This window comes from Mytilus edulis, chromosome 9 (assembly GCF_963676685.1).
Source record: "Mytilus edulis chromosome 9, xbMytEdul2.2, whole genome shotgun sequence".
NCBI lineage: Eukaryota > Metazoa > Mollusca > Bivalvia > Mytilida > Mytilidae > Mytilus > Mytilus edulis.
This window is the reverse complement of record NC_092352.1, coordinates 33660658-33684336: the sequence shown is the minus strand read 5'-3', so window position 1 is coordinate 33684336 and position 23679 is coordinate 33660658. Positions and strand designations below refer to the sequence as shown.

Here is a 23679-nt window from a genome sequence, read left to right as displayed (position 1 = left end):
CTTTGTCATTGTGGTTCTATAGCCTTATGTAGAAAAGGTAATATAATTGACCATAATTTAAATGGTAAAATACATGTTATTGGATTTATTTATTAGAATGAACACTATAAGATGAAAGTACAAAAATACCGAACTCCATAGAAAATATAAATCAGAAAGTCCATTCACAAATGGCAAAATTAAAACCTCAAATACATCAAAAGAATGGAAAACAACTGTCATATTTATGACTTGGTGCAGACATTTCCTGATGAAGACATTGATGGATAAAGCCTGGTTTATCGCTACATGTACCTCAATAATATATAAACCTCTCACTTGTATACTAGCAGTATAAACTACTACTGTGTGATGAATATTGGAAAAAAATTTACGACAAGATAATGATACGTAATCAAAATATATTCAGGAATCGCTTTAAAAGAATACTTGAAAATAATTGAAAAACTTATAAATAAATAATAAATCATGACTTCAAAGCGTAAATACTTATCATTTTGATACCATCATTTTGATAGTTTGTATTGTGATTTTTTTCTTCAATGTGTTTTGGTGAGTGGATTTTGACTTTAGTACTTAGGACGTCTTTTTTAAATATTATTCTCGTCAATATAAAAGCCTTGATATGTAGGTCAAAGTGCATATGGTATCTTCCAGATATCTTTTTCCTAAAAAAAAACATGGCTTTAGTGTTCATTGACCTTTAACCTACATTTCTGTAACGTCTTTAAAAAATCAAATTAACATTTATTTATAATTTTAAAAGGGGTTTAAAGATCGATAAAAAAAAATGAACATTTCAGCATGTGTCTTATCATATTTCCTTGCTATATATCTTCCTAGTCATCTGGTGATTAGCGTCGCTCTAATTTCATTTTACACATATAGCTTTATCTCCTTAAAGAGAACAAAGGATTGAGTCAAACAATTTCATGTTAGATTTATCAGAAACAATATGAAAGGTGAATAATTGCACACAAACTCTGTTGACTTTGGAAGAAAATACCTTTGATGTACTACCATAATTATTTAAACATTCGATTTTTCTATAAAATACTACAATTTATGGCCGATTGCTTCGATAGATTTCATCTAGTTTCTTTGTTCATTTTTATGCTTTAAAAGATTTCTCATCAGTCGTTGATATATGCAGGCTCTATAAAAAGAACATTAAACTTATGTTTTGTAGACCAGCTGTTGAATATCTATGTGTGATTATGTCAAGAGTGTTTGCTTCGATATAAATAGGTTAGAAAATGTAGACCAATATATAAGCGTTATAATCCAAATCTTTTAAATCAGCTTTCTAACATGCAAATGCACATGTGCATTTGCATAATACTGTAATTTTACGGACTAACCTCCGGATTTGAATGTCCAGCTTTACTGAAAAATAAAACCACCTATTAATAGGATTTCACAAAATTCATAGTTTCCCACATTTGCAGGAATGTAAATGACATTATGTTGCACATCTAAACGGCATTTATATTTTTAGTCAAATGTAGCGTAATATTTGTATATACTAATGTATATTATTTTCTTAGCAGATTATCGATATTTATTCGGCAATCTGTCTACATAATAATTTTTCTTCAAATACCGATAGCTATTGGTTGTTCTCACTACATATTGATCACTAGTAAACTCCTACGATTCTTTTCTAGCCCAGTGTTGAAATTTGCCATTTAACAGAAGCTAAACTGCATGTATCATGTAAAGACACGGTTTCAAGCTAAAGAAATTGATTATTGTATCATACATTTTAACTGATTAATTCGTTTAGATATAAGTATAGTAGTGATATACAAATAGTTTTTCTAAGTATTTTTTATATATTTATCAGACTGTATATACTTTTGACACGTTTTATCAACAATATCTGAAGTAAAGGAAGCTATTAAATGGTCATCAACAAAACAGGCATTAGAAAACAAAGCAGCAATTAGTTCTATTGATGATAGCATTACAGATTACTGGACAAAACCATTAAACCAAATCCTCAACATCGTCAAATATACAGGTAGGTCACTTTTATTTATCAAAGATTAACTGTTATGGATTTATGTTATTCATTTTGTTTGCGAAAAAGTTGCTGAAAATTAATCTGAAAACTGTAAGTTTTAACATTTTTAGAAATGATAAACTGCACACATTTTAAGATTAAACACCTAGTGAGTAAATTGCCTGTTCGTGTATGTTATCAGAAAATTCAATCAACATCGATAAAGAAAAAAATATGAATTTGAAATTGCTTTAGTACTCTCAAATGCAAGGACAATTATATGTAGTAGATGTGTATACTAGTAATATACTTCGAGTAAGTAGAACTCTCCGGTGTTTGAACATGATTTGTTTTATAAGTGTCGCCATTGTACATGAATATTTTGTCAAGCTAGCTTATATACTTATTTACGAAGTATACATTATGTTTACAACTTATTTTTATAAAGTATACGTTATATTTACAACAACTTATTTTTGAGGTTGTTATATTGAACGATGAATTGCCAGAAATTACAACTTATAACTAATATCAGTTAAACGTTATCACATGCAATAAGAAGAAAGGGTATACGTATAAATTCAAATGATACAACTATTCATTAAGACCACAGGACAATAATGCGTTTAAGTCTGACAAAATATGTTTTATAAAAAAAAATTACAATTAACAATTCATGAAACAGCGTTGACATACCTAAACATGAAAATAATCATATTTACATCTTATCTAATCATTCTTTTCGGTGTTATTTTTTAGTCTTTCCCGTGTGACTTTTCATTCTTCAAGAATAACTCACATTTATTCCTTTTACAACCTCTGCTCCTGTCCGAACTTTTTCAGAGTTAACGAATGCGAAATTTTGATTTGACACAAATTAGTCATAAGAAATGTAAATAATTGTAGCTGTAAGACATCTATCTGCACTACATGTACATCTGATAAATTAGAAAATTAATGTTTTTGTTTTACTCTTTTGATTCAAAACAAAGGTTTTCATATTTTGGAATGTATTCACATATTTCATCGTCAGTTCGTTTGATGAAGGAGAAAAATTGTACGAATCATAAAATTAAATTTCTATTTCCCCGTAATTTCATGATTTATGTTTGATTATCTCAAATTCCAACACTAACTGTATTTAAGAATTTTTGTGGTTCTTTTGAAGTCGTTAAATAATATAGGGAAACGTATGAATAAAATAGTTGATATGAATAATAAATATCTATAATGGATCATGCGTTTCACATTTCATTACATCAGTTATGATAAGATTACAATCTAAATTGCACAAATCACCTAGTTTGCGATAATTTAATGTAGAGTGCTCTGATTTTTTTACTGATACTCGTGTTTGATATAGCTGAAAACTACATACATATTTACATGAAATCATACTTTTCAGTACTAGCGCAATGGAACAAAGGCATTCTAGTTTAGAAGTTTGACAAACGGTCCGTACTAATATTCACGCGAGACGATATAATGCAATCCCCCGTCAGTAAAACAATAAAATATAATGAATTTACTAGATTAGAAATTAATCTTACATTCAAATTGTTTTAGCACAATTTTAAGTATTTTGCAGGCGATACAACTGTTTTCCGAATCTTTTTTTCCGAGTTATTTGAAAATGGAGTTCAGAACTGTGCGGTATCTCTGACTGAAACAATTTCATGTTTTAATACTTACTTGTTTTCTTTTTATTATGCTTTTAAAAGTTGAAAAAGATTCGATGTTTCCACTTAATAATCACATTTTCCTGCAGTTGAAACTGTATTCGAAATAAAAATCGACGTAAATGATATTTTCTACAATAGTTTGTTATATACATATGCTAGTATGTAATAAAAAAGATTTGTTTGGCTATTTTCTGAAGAACTCATACTTACTCATTACATGCATTCACTACACTAAGCAATCATATCTTATGACCATCGACATTATAAAAGTACTAATATTGATTTTTATTGAAAAAGTTAGTGTTCCTGATTGGTACATTGTATGATCCCTTTCAAAGACAGCTACGATTTGGGGTTAAACAAACATAAACATGAACGTAAATGCAAAAATACGTTAACAAAAATACCAGACTCCAAATTAAATTGTTTGACACATTTTGCAGCTACTACCTTTTTGTTTTGTTTCCAGAATATTCAAATTATCTTCTATTGATCGTTAGGAAAGAGAGGGAATAAAGATACCAGAGGGACAGTCAAACTCATAAATCGAAAACAAACTGACAACGCCTGGCTAAAAATGAAAGAAGACAAACAGACAAACAATAGAACACATGACACAACATAGAAAACTAAAGAATATATAAGCAACACGAGCCTTATAACCAACAAACAATCCTTATACGTTTGCTTATATAGATGTTTGACGGGACACGTGTTGCTCACTTTAACCATCAACTCTCATATTCAGTTTCAAACCTAAATGCCTAAACAAACTAAGGAATATGACAGTTATTTTCCATTCGTTATTTTGGTTGATATAATTTTGCATGAGATTTCGGCAGGTTGTGTTAAACAAAAAAAACACTTTATAACTTGCATGTGTCCAAAGCGCTTTTTATGTACCTTTTTTGAACCACTCAAACCCACAATTGAAAGCCAAAGATGTAGAAACTTTGGAAGTTATATGACCAAAAGGTACCTAAAAAGATAAGCCAAATTTCTAAGGTTAACTTTGTCTTGGCAGTTGACCACTATGACGTACTGGAAATTGGACTACCACTGGAAAAAAAGATATCTTTTGGTATCGTGACTCACAGTTTGTCATTTTTCTCTCTTAATAATCATGAGGCAACATAATTAACGTTCCTATCCTGATCAGATGTGACTTTGTATCGGCCTTTATTCTGACTGTTTCACTCAGATCTTCGAAACATAGCATGTCACGGTTCGATTTTGTTTGTATAATTGAATACGTTGACTCTCCCTTATACTAGCTGTAATCTGGACATATCACCAACGTCATAATGTTCAAATATTTCACGGACCCGAAGTAATTAAGTCCTCTTCCGGTTTTCTATAATGAAAAACACACAAATACAATCTGATGAATTAACTAATAGTTTTCTCTCTCATATAGATACTGTATAAACTGGTATCATATTGTGTCTAGCATGTTTTTACACATCTCGAATAGGCAAACGTCACCCTGTTTTGAAACATGATAGTAGTAAATACAAGGAATCGTCATTATATGCTGAAATATTGTTATGTTTGAGATTATAGATAAAGGTAATTCAATAAAACATAAACAACTTTAAATGATGGTTTAACGTCGGGTGGTTTGTACACCAGATCGAAATTACACATACTCTTCAACTTCTTACTATATGTAGTTTTTTAATCTTTTTTTTATTCTAGCGTCACTGATGAGTCTTGTAGAGACGAAACACGCGTCCTTTTTTACATTGTTTTATTTGCAATTTTGTATGTCTGATTATGCCGCTTCATATAGATACAATATATATTTTTATAGTTACATCACTACGTGTATATACATTTATACACTTGTACCTATAACTTGTACATTTATACACTTGTACCTATAACTTGTAACTGTTTTATTTTTTTTAAACAAATTTTTTCTCTAGTGATTTTTTGAATAATCATTTGTTTCACATTAATTCCTTCTCAAAAGCGAAATTTGGCAAAGCATTGAATTTTAAAACCATAACAGCTTAATTGCAAATTCTGTAACACAATATTTCAGCAAACATCATCAAACATTTATTTCAAAGAAACACAATTTTCACAAGCAATCAGCTAAGATTAATAAATCTGAAATAATGATGTCCATTGATTTATATAAATTCTTTAAATGTACTCTGAAATGCATTATGTCTTTATTGACAGAGTATTCAAATAGTTCTATTCTATAATTTACCATTTGTTCATTCAGAATTAATTTCAATATTGAAATCAAAAAGATATTTATGTTGAGCGCAAAATGAAAACATTTAAATTAATTTAAAGTGTCAAGGAAATGCCTTGGTGTATGATTAAAGGCCTATGATCATTTTCCCCACATCTTGCCGTTATAGTTTAAATATAAAAAAACAAAAACAGAAAAAAACAAAGAGTATAATTAGTATTGAAGTGTAAAAAAATATCTGTTGAATTCATTATCGCCAAGAATACTTATTGTGTGGGAAGGAAGAAAAAACATCTATGATTAAGATTTATCTGTTATGGTATAAAACTGTTGTCCATTTGAAATGCATGTCTTATAGAAAAGGAAATGTAGAATTGTTAAAAAAAATTACAGCAATAGAAACATCATCTTTTTTACAATCTAGGTAAAAGTCTATCAAATTGTGTTGATTATTTTCGCTAAAAAAAAAAGCTAGACTTTTTCTCTACCTGTATGGATTACTTATGTTTGACAAATAGCATGAAGATTAATCAAAAATAAAAGTTATTGCTATCTATGTCTGGCTTTCCAATTAATGATTCAAAGTTTTAGAGAACCGTCAAGTAAATGTAGCTAAAAGCATATATGAACACTAGAACTGACGTCCCTTACACCACTATTCCGACAACAGTGTTTTATTTTTTTGTCTATTTTTTCTGGGGGGAGTTGCTTTTTTCACAACAGGTATTATTTCATTTTTTTAATTTTATTTGTGTTACTCGCGCAATAGGTCAACAATTCAATTATAAACATATGTATTTAAAATTAAGACAGACGTTAAACAGACGATAACCTTATTTGTTATTTACAAAAAATTAGTTATGTTTGGTCAGGCAAAGATTACCTTAGCTGTATTTGGCAAAACTTTTAGGAATTTTGGTCCTCACGGCTCTTCAACTTCGTACTTTATTTGGCCTTTTTAATTTTTTTGGATTCGAGCGTCACTGATGAGTCTTTTGTAGACGAAACGCGCGTCTGGCGTATATATAAAATTTAGTCCTGGTATCTATGATGAGTTTATTCCTTAATACATTTTATGTATGAAAAACAATGATATGTTGGTACGGTTACATCAATAATATTTGTTTGAATCGTTAAGCAACCCAGAAAAAACAGTAAATAGGATATAGTGGGAAAATGTGCTAAATATTTGTGCATTTTTCAACTGATGTTTTCTCGATAATATGTACAGTAATCACAACTGATTTATGTCAATTTGTTCTAATCTAGTCTTTAATAGATTTATATCATCAGTACGAAATTAGCCCTTGGGAATTAGAATTTTATATTAATATGGATGAATAAAAATAATATCGGCAAATTAACTAATTTGTTTACTATTTATACATAATATTATATAATCATATATAACTACTTTATATAACTGTTTATGCAATATATCTGCATGTCAAGGTTAAGTATACACCAAGTTTTGGTTGAAATTAAAGACATTTAACGAATACAACCAATTGATAATTTTAAAAGATGAACCAACATGTCAAGTGCAAAATGTTTATTCCTTCTTTAACCAAAAACTTGCATCTTGATATTCAAATTACGTACTTGTATGTCCATTTTGAGGGTTTCCAACATCGTCAAAAGTGAATATTTGTGGTTTCTTTCATGAGCAATGCAACTGGTACGGCTAGTGAAATAATTACGCGTTTTCCTCTAAAACACCGTAACTCATAAAAAGTTATGTTAAGAATTTTTTTATTTGACACTGTGCTGTCTTTTTCGTATCTTCGGCTTATGGTCTTAAGTCATCCTTCGGTATCTTCTGCCATTTTATATTAGCCAGGTCGGTTTCGTCTTTCTTTTCTTGTTTTATACACATTTGCTAGACTTGCACGAATAACACTGGCATTTTTGTTTTTTTTAGAACGCATAGTTTATCAGCGCCTAAAATAAAACATTCCCTTTGCACCAATATACGATACAAGTATATACATATCTACTATAATTAAGCATGTGACCAAAGTACTCTAAATAATAATACACGAATTCCTGTCACTTTTCTAATCGTGAGACTAAATATTTATGCTAAGCAACGTTATCACACAAGCTTAAACAGTTAAACATTTTACATTACCTCAGTCATTTTGGACCTTTTATATTTGAGCGTTACTGATAAGTCTTTTAAAGACGAAACGCGCGTTCGACGTATAAAGTGTAAATCCTGGTATATATGAGCTGTTAATTTACCAATAGTAGTTTCATATTGTCCAACATTCTACGCAGTATTCCAGCACATATATCATCAGTCGTAATGTTTCATGCTCTGACTTTCACTATGTATTGATAATTTATTATTTCTTCACGTTTGTAGACGGAGTAAGTGATATACTTCATTCGCCTAGTTCCTGTCGGAAGATATGGTGTTTCATATATCTCCGCCTTTGGATAAGGAATTGTTTTGATACATGCTCCGAAACGTCATAGTAAGATTGAACCGTATAAGTGATTTTCAGACAGTCACTTAATTTTGATTTTGTTACCTTTATTAATCATGTAAACTTTCGTTGGTCTCCGTCTTAAAGTTAAAGAAAGATGTAATTGCATTGGTCAGGAAATTCAATGATAATTATGAATATGTCGTGTAAGCTCAATACAACCACTTCTTGATTGACGAAATAGTTACATTAAGCAGAATTATCTGCGATATCCATAATTCAAGTTCTATGGATGGATATCTAGCGGAACATGAAGTTAAAGGATAATGCCACCTCTTTTTGTATGCCTCCTGATAAGACATTGTAAAAGTAAATGTGATATGACAATAGTTGGTTGTTTGTAACAGTCAACGAATATTGTTTGTCTGCGTTATAAAAAATAACTTGACGTGCATTCATTAGGTTTTTTTTTTTATTTTTCAATAAAACTATATATTTAGAATGCAATTTTGGAAAAGGTGATCTTAGATGAATTTGGCTTTTGTTTATGTACTTTTGGTCATATAGGTCTTCAAATCTTTCAGTTTTTATACATCCTTGGCTTTAAATATGCGGCTTTGAACCTTCCTGATGAGGGTAAATACAGAAACGCGCTTCGGACGCATTATATTAACAACATGTAATTTTCATTTTTTTTTTAAATAAAGTAAGTTTGAACTCACGTGAGATAACAGACACCGTTTTGAAAAATTATCTGCAATTTAAATATTTTAGATTTCCCATCAAAATATCTGACCAATCATTATTGCTGAAACATATTTTTTGTAATCAAAAGATAAAGTGTCTAGATAGACAAATTATACAAAGACACTTTAATCTTTTAACTATGGAATCTTTTTTTACAATTGTCTCACTAAAGTAAAAAATGAACAATGTATTCTTAATGTTAAGAAATCATATAATACTGTTTACTTTATCCAGGTTTGTAAAAAAGGAAATAACCGTAAACCAAAACGGCTAAATAGTTAAAAGAACTGATGATACCTTATTAGTGCATTAATAAATAATACCAGATTATCGATTATATTTCTAAACTTAAGAATCCTAAGAAACTTGCAACATTTATTTCAACATCAACGGTCGAGTGCTGACTTTAAGTATGGCGGTGTTGCTGCTGTCACTTCATTGTACATTCAATGTGCTTGGATAAGTATTGTATTAACTATGCAGGTTAAAGCATGCAAATATCGATCCCCTGAAGTAATTAAATTATTATCAACCGTGAGGGAACAAATCACGCCGGTCATTTTTTTTCACTCCATCAAACTTTTAACGTCTCTTAAATTATGTAAAACAACAGTGCAATCCAAAATAGGATAAAAAGATCAAGGAAACATACGACTGACGACATATTCTTTAACAATGAGCTAAACTATCGGAAAACAAACATTAATACAGATTTGTTTGCGTCACATTAAAAACGAAAGGTGTGTGTCATATGGCGGATGGAATAAAGCAAGAGGCGTGTGCATAACACTCGTTTGATAATAAATACTTTCGATATTGGACTTTTTACGTAGTCTATAATAGTATTTTTGATTGTGTTTATGCTTATTTGAAAAGGAACATAACTAAAGTTGTACGAATACTCTCGTAACATAGTAATCCGTTCACATATTCGGTTCCTTGAAGACGTCTATTTTAAGCCCTCTCATGATGAGTGTGATTCCAGTTTTTTTTACATAATGTGTTTGGTATTGGGACCTTTACCTTTTCACCGAAATTTTGGAAATATAAATGAATATTTCATTCCTCCAACCTTTTCTTTTCAGCAATTTTTATCCGATCCTGCAAGTCGTTTTTAACTTTCATACTGAACTAAATCTTAATCATAACTCTCTATATTTGACCAAAATTGACTCTGGCAATAATTACTATTATCATCGTACATATTGCTTGTGTCATTTCACAATTATAAAACTTTTCTTCTCATTTGCAACTAAGAACCTTAGACAATGCACAGTGTAATTCAGTTGAATTCTGTCTGACTTTAATTCCCAACTGGTACTGGTTGTTCCCTGTCGATAATCCAAAACCGATCACGCTTATATCAGTTTGATTAGATGCATTAACGACTGACACAAATTCGATCAGTTAAACTTATATATGATTCATTAGTAATGGGAAGTATATTCCTAAATGTCAAGACGGATAATTGGTTGGTGAATTTTGTTGTAAATTTAACTAAAGTATGTTAAAGATTTCAAAATAAAGTACCGCACTTTTATCTGTCTACCCTGTGTTGTGTTTATAATGCAAGTAGTATTGTTTGTAAAATATTTAGTTTCATTGAATAAGCTCTTCTGTTATCTACAGGAAAAAGAGATTTAATTCTTATTTTCTTTTATATAAAAACCATGTTATTTTCCATTAATAATAAAGTTATTAGTATGTAATTATCATGTCATTTTCTATTGATAAAGATGAGGTGTAAAACACTGGGATATCAAATGAAAATCAAGTTAAATTATTCTCTATGGTAATTAAATAAATATTTACACTATTGGAGATATAATTGAGATGATATAATAATGTTGTAAAACATGAATACACAGACTGCAATTAATAGACATGACTCCAATGTGGATATAAAATAATTGACTTGAAATCTGCTGAATACTTCAATGACGATATGTGTTTTATAATAAATAAGTTAGTATTCTTTGATATTGGACGACTGTTCGCATCAACAGAATGGCAGGAGAACGCAATTATTAAAGGCATATTTTGCTACTTAAAAACATACTGATATGGTAAAAATTTACTGGAAATCTGCTGACTGCTTCAATGACGATTTGTGTTTTATAACAAATAAGCTAATGTTCATTAATATTGGACGACTGTCCGCATCCCCACATTGGAAGGACAACACAACTATTTTAGGTATATTTTGGAACTTATCGGTAAGGTAAAACTGTTGTACAAAGAACTGATACGGGTTTACACATTCACATACACTATGAATTTAAGCAACCTGTGCGTTTGAGTATTATGAAGTCAAGAACATCTTTCTTCAGAAATCAAAATTAATTGATAGTTGATTGGTTCAAATATAAAAAAAGTAGGTATAAAAACATGTTCTCGCTTTCTAGCTGTGTTTTGAAAACAATTTCTGCTCTTTATATGTGTTACAAAGATACGTAACATCTTAACATCTCAATTATAACGCATTTCAGATTATTTGAAATTTTATCTCCCTAATTTAAACAATATCATTGATAGCATTTTTGTGTTTATAAAATTTACATTTAAACCTGCCATTTTGTTGGCACGCTTAAAATCCTCCCTTCATCAAGATAGGAAATTATATTCTATTTTTAAAATGTATTTTGGTGTCGATTTTGTAACTCCAAATAAAATCTATCGTATTTACAGCCATGTTCATGTGAAGATAAACTGATCATACTAAGTGAAAATTGTTGTTTCGGTAATAAAAAAAAGTGAACAATATTTTGTTATTACTTTGTTTCAATTTGTACTTGAAATATTGAAAAATACACTGATATACTGATTGAATACGAAGACAAGCTATATTTAAAAAGTTAACATACTAAACAATTGCATAACATTTCGGTCGTATTAGATTTGTTTCTTATGTATGTGTTTATAGACAACAATGGTGCTATATACTTTAAGATATGAATATAACACGGTACTTGTCAATTATTCCGTTAATCATATCTATATTCACTAGGTCTTTCTAGATTATGATGAACAGATGGTCTTCGCCGGTATTATAAACTGGTATCTATAAGCCTTTGGCAAACTTTTATATTATTAACCTAGTTATGTGCCACTTTCGTTAGATTGTTGTTTCTGTCGCTTGCAGCTGCCAGTAAGACTTTGTAAAACGTAACCAGTATCTGACAAGAAAGTTGATGAACTAGAGGTATGTAAATGAACGGTTCATCCGTTTTTTAAAATGGTCATTGGAAGAAACAATGTACCTAGACCTTGTTTATAAATATTCCGTATCAACTTCACAAAAAATACATGATGGTCTTGAAGTATAGATAGTTGTTACTGATTATGCTTGTCATCTTAATTACTTGTTATAGTGTTTATATTTCCCGCCATTGTGTAATTGTGCCATGTTTTCTTGTCTAAAACTTTTGCTAATGAGCTTTGTCTATAGAGTGTCTATATGCCATTTTGTTTTCTTTTTTGAAACAGTTTTTGTTTTAATAGTGATTAAGATTAAAACATAATGTTGACTGTTGTCCCCTTTTTTTTTTACAATTTTATCTTTCATGACTCTTTGATTTGTCCACACATTGCTGTTGATATAATGGAATTATATGCGACTGTCATACAAGTTAGAGGTTACGCTGGCTATTAACTCTGATTCAATAAACTTTTTTCTACATGAGGGAATTTCTGTTCAAAGTCAGGAATATGATAGTTGTTTTCCATTCGTTTGATGTGTTTGGGCTTCTGTTTTGACATTCTATAAAGGGCTTTCTCCTTGGAGTTCGGTATTTTTGCTTGTTTGCTCTCTTTCTGTTTATACACAGACATGTTCAAGTATTACATTTTGATAGTAATTGTTTATTTGCTTCTGTTGGTTCCGATGTTGACAAAGTTTTTGTGTTTGACTTTCAAAAAGTTAAATCAATTTGGTTTTCCCCGGAAAAGAATGCTGTATGCAGAGGAAGGGGTAAAAAGAATCAAATACATGTACTTACTTTTTTAAACAGAAAAGTTTTTAATAGAAGTATGTGTGTCAACAATTGTTTTTCCATGACCAAACTAAAAGCCAATAAAGTACCCGTGGGAGACCTAATATCGAAGAAAGAAATAAAAAAATTCCTACTTAATATTGAAAAGTCTAAATCAGAAAAGAACGACAAACTGATTTAAGACATACAAATCAGATTAAGATCAAAATCTTTAAACATTATTATGAATCCTTCTGAATACGTCTCAGAATGATACATTTTTCCTCTCTTCTGTGACTTGTTTTACCTTGGAGCAATGTGAACAGTCCAAATAACAAATACACAAAATGTCCAATATCGTTTTATACATTTCCACTGCCGGAGTATATGTTACTTTACATCAAAATTACTTATTTAGTCTCAAATATGGTAACAGTCAGTTGATAATAGGAAAATTGATATTGAAGTATAACAATGCTAACCGTTGCTTATTTTTGAAATGTATTACAATGGCCTGAATTGAATATCAGTGTTCATTCCCATGTTGAATCATATTCATTGTATGCTTATAGAAGAGAATATTGATAATGTATGTACTAAATGAAATATACAATAACATCATACATTTGCACTTGGTAGTTGTTGCGTTTTCTCTTAGACGACATTGATTAAAAAATCCTGTAGTGATACAAAACTTGAAACTTCTCATAAAATGTCATCCATGATGGTCTATTTCAAAATGAAATAAATAAAACTGTATTATAATCTAGACGCTTAAATGGTGCATGAGTTATTTATGGATTTATAAACCCCCTTTCAACCTCGACAGCTTCTAAATGACATTTGTGGAACTACGCTTGACGTTAACTATTAATGTGACTACGACAATGACAAATAAAGAGCTTCCCAATTCATCACGCAACGCTTGTTCATCTAGATTTTTGATGATGGAATTATGCTTCTTAATTAAAGGGTATTTATCTTTAAAAATAAGATTTGTTATGGTCATACATCTTGGATGAACACGGAAATGTATAGTAGAAAGGTGATTTATCAGATTACACGGATAAATGTTAACAGAATGTATATACTGAAGAATTTCTACAAAATAACATGATTGTCAAAACTTTAAAATAAACAAATATAATAATTGCAAAGACAAACTCTACGGGAGGTTTCTTGGAGATTAATCATAGTTCTTGGATAACGTGAACCATCATTAAATTTAAGCTTATATTCACCTTCTTCGATTAGAGACGGCAGACATTTCAAAATAACTATATAGATCTACCTCGCTATTTTAACATTGCATATTATGTTTTGACAAAAGCTTTTATAAATGTTATGTAACCAGTATCAATGAAGACTCAGATATCCTTAGATAAAGTAAGGAATGTGTCAGGTTTTTTTAATTTCATTCGTACCATTGGTTAATAAAGTGTACTGTTTGATTTTTTTTTAGTTTATATGAACGTCTTCCTGTTTGAATTTATCTTGGAGTTCGATATTTTTGTTGCACATTTTTTTACTACTTTATAGAATATGAATATTTCTTATGATCACAAATTAATTCCAAACATCACGATTTATAAAAACCTATGTAAGATTAACGCAAAAGATAAAAGCAAAAATGAGGTTCATACTGAAAAAGCGTAAATGGTTAGATGCATTCAAATGTCAAATGCAATGAGTATTATATTAACATTAGCAATATTCGAACAAACTGTATATTTTCATATATCACTATTGATTTGATATATATTTATTTTTATCGTGTTAATATTTTACAGGAGGATAGGGTGTTCCTAAATGACAAATTATTTCAGTATGAGACAAATGTCACCAAAATTAATGAATGATAAATTAGGTCCAGATATTACATGGGTGTTTTCTTTTTATTTTCCAGATACAAAACAGAAGAAATCAGATCACTGTAAGTTTGTTTTATTGTCAAATTTATTGTTACTATTATGTAGAATAATTGTGTTCGATAGCCATATTGATTAAATCATTATTATAAATACTAATAAGAAAAATTAGATATTTCGACAACACATGACGCAGTTTTAATACAAAACATGTAAAATTATCAGGATACATGAAGTAGATTTCCTGAAACAGGAAACATCATCATGAAATACTGTTGTTTTCGTTTTAATACATATTCTGAGATTCCAGTTTGATACAAATAGCTTCCTTAAGACGACTTGTCATTTTGTATACTTTGAAGTGTCAAGAAATGGATTACGACTGAACAGAACATAAATTGTTCATCTATAAATGCAGTAGTCTGAAAATTGTCATTATGAGTTTTATGTACTGATGTGATATTGTTAAGTGTAATATAAGCATGATGAACATTCAAATTATTGTTCACAACATACGTTTCAATTTCATATTGAAGTAATACAAAATGTTTAAAAAGCCTTCTTGAAAGATAGTCAGCAATAGTATTATCAGTTCCCGTTAGCCATTCAATCTTGCAATTGTAACTTGCAATACCTAAAGCCCAAAGTTGTAATTTTTTGTTACATTGTGGCGAAAGCAATAAGTACTTTAAAGGCTAGTGGTCAGTTCGGATAATAAATAAGATTCTTTGAGATTACCATAGCAGATGCAAATCCCCTCAAAAACAAGTAATAACTTCTGGAGATACAGGCTCAACCTTGCTTTTTTTCACCTACATGTAATAGATTCTGCCTCGAAAAAATACCAGAAAACAGTTGTAAAAAAAAGAGTTTGAAATACGCTTAATAACAGCAATATCAGTAAAATCAATCAATTAATTGGAGGCATCAAGTATGAATCAACTACAAATCTTTTCAACCGATGATTTACACAGGAAACTTTAATTCAATTTTTAACAGCAGTTAATCTATCTAAACTAATCGTTTTCCCGTAAGCAAATTCAACATTTTCTTTTGTATTTTTAATATAAAAAAATAAACATTACAGAGCTGTCATTATTTTATAAATAGATTGCAGAGTATAATAAACGTTGTATGTACTTTTGCATAACATGACACAATGCAATTAAAGATGAATATTTGATAGACGTTTTTAATTCATCTGTTGATGATGTTAATCTATGTTGTACTTTTAAATAGTTACAACTTCGTACTTTATATGAACTTTTAAAGTGTTTTATTCGAGCATCACTGATGAGTCTTTTGAAGACGAAACGCATGTATGACCTACACAATTCTAATCCTGAAATCTATGATGAGTTTATTTAAAACAGATATGCAATATAAGCTATCGCGTTTGTTGAGTCAACAGCTGATAACATTGAAAGACACGTAAAGTCGTATTGACTCAAATATCAGATAAACCAAGGATTAACACTAGTTTGACAAAACAGCCGCAAAGACATGTTGTAATAAAAGCTGGAAGCATGGCAGCAGTCTTTTACAGTAATTACATTAAACCAAAACAAAATTACATGCAAACTGTTAATTGAATATGATCGAGATAATTCGAAGCCTTATTCTGAAAGTATTAATTTATAATTGGAATGTATTGAAACTTCAGATTACGTTCATTGGTTTTAGGAAATTGCAAATAAAATATCAATACAATTTTAAGAAATATCAACACTGCTAAAGTCGAAAGGAAATTAGAAGGCAAGTAAAGGGGATATAGTATGATTAACGTTGTGTTTTCCATTAAATGGTCTGTCTTCAAATGTAGAATGAAACACTTAGTGTATGTAATCGTAAATTAACCTTGTCACCACGACTTGTATTATTACTCATATAAAAGATGTGGAATAAATGATAGAAGAATTCACTTAAGCACAATATCAACACATACATCGCTCTGTTACTTCCTTTATTATTATAACACTTACGAATAATATGATAGTACGGATACATGTATGAGCTGTGTGGCATTGGTCCATATTATAGTCACTCTATCCTGTGACATCACACTTTGTACAAACTTCTTTGGCGTATTTATTCGAAGCTTTCCAACTATACTTTGTTGCTCATGCCAAGTACGAAAGGAACATATATCTGCGGCGATGACGGTTTTTTTTTATTGTTAAGATATACAATTTTCAATGAATTAGACGTCAAATTCTAAAATTCATGCCATTGATTACACGTGGTGAAAATTTAAATTAACCACTGTATCCAATGGAAGATGATACATGTAATTTTTGGATGGTCGGTTTTTTACTTTTTTATGAAATGATTTAATAACTGTTTTATAGTTGTCGACCTTTTTTTGAACTTGCTAAAACTGAGTCAGGTACATGCAAGGTGTCACAAATGGTCAAAATGCGAGACATAGAATGAAGTTTGACGTTATCATATAACATATGATATAAGCGAATTGTTTTGCTTTAAGTTTTATAATTGTTGGCATACTATTTTGTAACAAACTTTTCCACAGGAATAGCTGTAATTCTTGAAATTCAATATTATGATAGTTTATTGAAATAATGCACAAATTTATTTTAATGTTGTTGATGGCGCCAAATTATTTATGTATGTACCTGTCCAAAGTCAGGAGCCTGTAATTCAGTGGTTGTCGTTTGTTTATGTGTTACATATTTGTTTTTCGTTCATTTGTTTTTTTATATAATTAAGGTCGTTAGTTTTCTAGTTTGAATTGTTCTACATTGTCATTTCGGGGCCTTTTATAACTGACTATGCGGTATGGGCTTTGCTGATTTTTGAAGGCCGTACGATGACCTATAGTTGTTAATTTCTGTGTCATATGAAAACACAATTACACATACATAATACATCACAAGGATAATAAAAAGTACATATCATGCAGTTGTTGAATTCACTCTCCGCAGTGACCAGGCCTTTATAATAAATTGAGAGCCGCATAACTGACGGACATGAAAGACATAAAATCAACTTATCAAATTTATCCATGTCATCTTTATTTAGATAGATATGTTTACTATTACTTAATAGTTCAAGCCTCACGTATACGTATGTGTACTTATAGATCAATTGCTAAATTTGGCTGTTAGACAATATTGATGTCGGCCATTCAGGTAATGAATATTTTCAAAATTTTCAAAAGGTAATACTAGTTTTTTTCACATTTGAATTAGTAAAATAAAATCTTCTTTTTCAACATTAAAGCAACCTTTTTTGTCAGATCATTCGTCTTTTGTTATAATTAAAAAAAAAAAAATCTCGCAACTACAGTTAAAAAATTCTATCATACTTACATCTACTTTCTATACCTTAAAATCAGAAGAACACTGTATTCCAAAAATAAACACAGGCGTAAAGCAATGGATAATTGAGATTTACTGAAACTAATTTAGTTTTGAAACGTAAGATTTCAAGTGCATTCTCTGTCACTGACATAAAACATCTAAATACTTGAAGTGAAATTTAATTAATCAAAATGAACATTGTTTCTATCTACAAATAGAGAAAATGATAAAAGAACAAGTTGAGGTTGCTATTTTTACATTTAAGACTTTTTTGTCCTTGTTTAAAATCAAATTTTGTATTTAGTAATCCTAGTGCCGAGGTTAATGTAATAAACTTTGATACAGTTAGACCTTCAGCAGAGAAGAATTAAGTAATATATCTTAACATTCCGGGGTAAAATTGATAGACAGAATTTTAACGATATTTTACAAATTGAAACTACAGAATAATGAAGCATTAGTAATACGACTAACTTTAATGCAATAAAAATCCACAATGTAGACAGAGAGATCACCTAAACGACAAGCTTATCATACTAACATACTTATTGGCGAAGATCAGCAAAATGACAATTAATCCTATGCTTTGAACATAGCAAATTGTGTTAAATTCTTTTATAGACTGATTTTTATGTAGGTCTTCTGTTACTTTTGTGATGTACAACTGATAAAACATAAAAGAGAGATTTCGGTTACCAAAGAATTGTAAAGCTTTTTTCTCAGCCGTATTTTGCACACCTTTGGAATTTTGGATCCTCAATGCTCTCATCTGAGCGTCATTGATGAGTCGAAGACGAAACGCGCGTCTGGCGTATTAAATTATAATCATGGTACTTTTTATAACATGTCTAAATTTATCTGTCCCAATGCGGGAATTTTCTTATTCCTTCCGATGAAAATCCCGTTCAATATTTGACTTCGAGTGATTTTGTCTTATAGTTGTATGATTTCTGTCTAATGAAGTTTACTCCCATTTCCTTGTATTGATATTTTCTTAAAATATTTATTCATGCGTTAGTTATGAATGTGGAAAAAATTATGGTTCAATTCATTTTTTTATTTTCCTTTCCTAGAAAGGATTAAACTGAATATGTTCAAAAATATTCTTTAGCTTTTGAATTTGTTCGATACTTATAGTTGCCTATGACCCCAAGTTATAGTGGTCGTGAGTGTGCATAAAGTATTTTCACTTAATATAAAGCAAACGACAATGAGCAAGGCAATCAAGCTTTGGAGCATCGTATGATTTAGGTATTACGATCTTTTTAATTTCAGTCAAATGTCCAATTACATGCAACTACCAAACCGGAGAATTCTCAGATGACTGTGTTTCAAAAATCTGATTGTTTGAGCTATTTGATTAGAGAGATCTTGGGTTGTGGAATTCAGTAACTTTGATTAATTTCACGAATAGCCTAAATATGACCTCACATAAAGGCTCTTTTAAAAGTATGAAATATTGTAGAAGCTTCTATGCTCATAACTATTTTCTAATAAAGACTTATAATACGTGATTGATATAATTATATTATACGTCGTCCTTTGTTTTCTGGTTAATACTTGTCTCATTGGCAGTAATAACCTTTTCCTTATCTTTATTATGTTTTTGTAGAAATATCAACAAAATTGAATATGTGTTACTTAAATTAATGATCGAATCAAGCTTCAATCTTTTGTGTGGTACAGATGATCATTTCATGATGAATGTTCAGAGCAAAAAGCTTTTTAGACCAATATATTTATATTGAACTAAAAACCAAATATCTATATATAGGGGCATACAAAGAATAGTTAAAACTAGTATATAAAAATTGTATTAAAGTCATTCAGAATCAAAAATTATATAAATATGGATCGTCTACAACTATATAAAATCATGGTTAAAATAAGTGAAGAATATTGAAAAATAAATGTCGGACCAGTCAGTGAACTGGATTACTAGTATTAAAACAGAAATGTAATGCCCCGCGAAAAAAAGTGTCCGTGGAGTACATGAAAAGTTGTTCTTGTTGATATACTTTTGGCAGAATTCCACAACCTGACCTGATAAACATGAATATAAGAATGATCAATTTGGGCCTATACACTGTACCCCTATATAATCTTCAACAACAAGTCGGTGACAATTTATTTTCGGCTTGGTGCTCTTATTTTGCGGTACTTTTTATAAAATATCAAAATGTCGCAAACGATATCCCGCAATTTAGTATCATGTATATCTGAGTACACAAACATTATAATGAAAATTCAAAAAAACCTTTTAATTGCTCATCACGTAACACCTGCCTCATATTATAATTATAATTTAATGAATATCACACTTTTAGAACTGTACTTCATTGATCTATTTTTTTCTGTTTAACGTTTGATATAAGTAGCAGATTGAGGGATATTTGTTTTATTTCTTGTGTTGTATATACAGGTATTTCGTATTGAATACGATTCACAAGTCGATATACTCTTTTTCCTTTTTACTAAAATGTGTACAAAATAATTTGATTTTTCACTGCCGTGAACATACAAAAGTTAATCTTTGATAATTTAGGAACTATCTATATTTACCAATGATATTTTATTTAAGATGTTTAAATTAGTTAAAATAAATGCGTCCTTACTGTTCTAACTATGCATGGTCCTAATAGAGTCCATTTTATCCAAAGTCGAGGACAATCTGTTATTTTTTAGTTATGATGCAAGTATTTGCATATCAATCGATGCATTTGGGTGCTAAACTATTGTTCATTGTTTCCAAATTGCAAAATTACGACATAGTAGCGTTCTTTTTCATCGTAAATTTTCACGTTACAAGTTTTTCCAATACAGCAGAGACAGATGAAAGTTGTACGTAGTTAATCTTTCTTTTTCATCAAAAAATAGAATTCCCAGCTCTGAAGGGTCACATTTCCACCTTTTTATTATTAAAACTAAAAACAGATACACGCGTAATATTCAGTGAGAATTAATTACTACTGATTAAGTTTTTGTTTGATGGGTAAAGTTTTCATGAATTAATCAATAACGTTAAAGCTGTCTGAAAAATGTAGTTCATCAATATACATCTATTTGGTCGAAATAAAGGAAACAGTTGTATACCGATGTTCAAAAGTCATAAATCGGTTTAGAGAAAACATATCCGGTTTATAAACTAAAACTGAAGGAAACACATCAACTATGAGAGGAAAACAAATGAACAACAGGACCACTAAAGTGCAACAAAAACAAATGCCAACAAACAAAGAAACGAACTATATGACAACCAGTGCCTTATTCCTGATTTGATAAGGACATTTAAGACAAAACGATAGGTTGAACCTGGTTTTATGGCTAGCCAAACCTCCCATTTTAAATGACAATGTTACAGAGAACACTACCCGACAGAAGCACGAACACAAGATTTTTGTATATCTAGACACAAATTTGAGAAATTATAGACTATATTGTCAGAGTAATCTGTATCTTGTAGTTCCGACCGTTGCCATGTAGACAGTCATTGACAAACTTTGTCATGAAGGTAGTCATTGATTACATTTTCCATTTGAGTATAAGGTCATTGGCAAAGATTCTCATAAAAAAAGTTTACGACAAACTTAGCAAGGAAATTAGACTGTGTTGAAGTTTGTCAAATAAATGACTTATATCAAAATTTTATCAACGACTATATATATCTCGAAGTTTGTCAATGAATTATATCGCAAACCTTTTCATTGACTATCTAGAAATGTATATATAGTTATGAAGAAAAAAAAAGAATATTCACTACCGGTTTCACTGTTCATTTCGTATATACCGTCATGGTAGGTATATATAAAAAAAAATCTTAAACATATGTTGCATTATCTATTTCTTTAAATCATTAGAGTCATTATTGTATTAACAATTTATAAACTTTGATGACATGAATCGTATAACAGCTCGTAAGTTGACGTTTTAAAGCTTTTTAGTTTTATTATGTTTTAAAAAAAATTTTAACAGGTAATTAAGTGTAGAAATATTTTAAGTGTATCGCGCAAACAAATCCGTCATTTATGTATATATTATAAATAAGAAATTCAAACCCCAAACTATAAGATTAAGCATGGGTTCAAAATGATAAGCATTTTGATTGAAACAATTTGCAGACGTACCATTGTTTGAATACATTTGAGACAAGTGTTAAAGAAAACTGTTTTAAGATTTATTCTTTTTTTATGTCATATTTTGTATATTCATATGAATATTTATAAGTAATGACTGATAGTGTAATACAAATTGATCAATTTTCTATCGTTTATTTAACTAAAATTACATTATAATGGTTAATTTGATGTTAACATTTTAACTGCCTTTTGTCAATTAACGTTGTGTTTAAATATTGTTATGACTTATAGTATTTGACCACATTTTGCTACAAAGCGATGTGAAACAAAGGTTTTACGACTTCATCGTCGATCAACTTTCTTAATTACCAATAGGTAAATTTTCCTTGCATACCAATATAAGATATAAATAAATTGGAACATTATGCTGTATTGAGTTTGTTAAAGTCAATAGCACAGAATAGAGTGATAGAAATAAGTTCCTATGAAATATGCGATGTCATTGCCTTATTTTCAACAATCTGGAAAGTGCATACAAAATTATATCTTTTTACCACAACAATTTGTCTACCTGACAGTATATGGTACAAAAGTATTATGGCCCCTGTGTGATTTCTGGCGTTTACATATGATATACGGCTCACAGACTTAGATTTCATAATAATATTTCTTGACTTTTCTCCTTTTTTCGGACTGCGGAGCTCATTAGTGATATTTTACAATATAATGATGATTTTTTAACAAGTGTACCTTTTTTGCCAGAGGAAGATGTCCCCTATCGTACCTTATTTGCCCTGTTGTGGTGGAGGCAGACATACCAAAACGGGTCGACTTCGGGTATACGTCAAAAAGGCAATTTCAAAACAATGCAGACGATTTTAGAGGGTATCAATTATGGGTCTTAAACAATACACCCACAAACTCTGGCTATTGGCAATCATCTTCAAATAATAAAGAATTAAATTAAACCATAGACAAGTGTCTATGCCATTACTCGAAATCTCGTTCCCCGAATTTAAAACTCTCTTTATTAGAAAAAAAAACTATGCTTTCTAGTTGACAAAATAATGTATTTTATTCGATAACACTTCAATATTATGTCATTATTTCATTCAATTCACATGCAATGACACATTCAACCTAATAAATTTTTAAGACGCGTGCTGATAATGTTGCCTTTTAATTTTTATACTTCAGATCGTCATATTTCAAATTAAACTTCCTATGAATTCAAAGCAGTTAATTTTTCATATCAACTGTAATACACCTCTTCATTATTTCAATATTATAGATGTAATAATTTCTCATTACATGTTTAATAGCTGTTTCAGATAAGTTTTGTAATTGTCTTTAAATGAGACCTAGTTCC

General features: G+C 29.8%; 1 protein-coding gene across 1 annotated transcript in view; it reads left to right on the top strand.

The window, feature by feature from the left end:
* Positions 1-1883: 1883 nt before the first annotated feature.
* The window catches only part of LOC139488161 (allatostatin-A receptor-like), a 55897-nt gene continuing 34101 nt past the window's right edge, over positions 1884-23679 (top strand). Inside the window, exons 1-2 of the mRNA XM_071273584.1 lie at positions 1884-2023; positions 14953-14979. The gene's annotated coding sequence lies outside the window, so the exon portion shown is untranslated. The remainder of the gene's footprint in view (positions 2024-14952; positions 14980-23679) is intronic.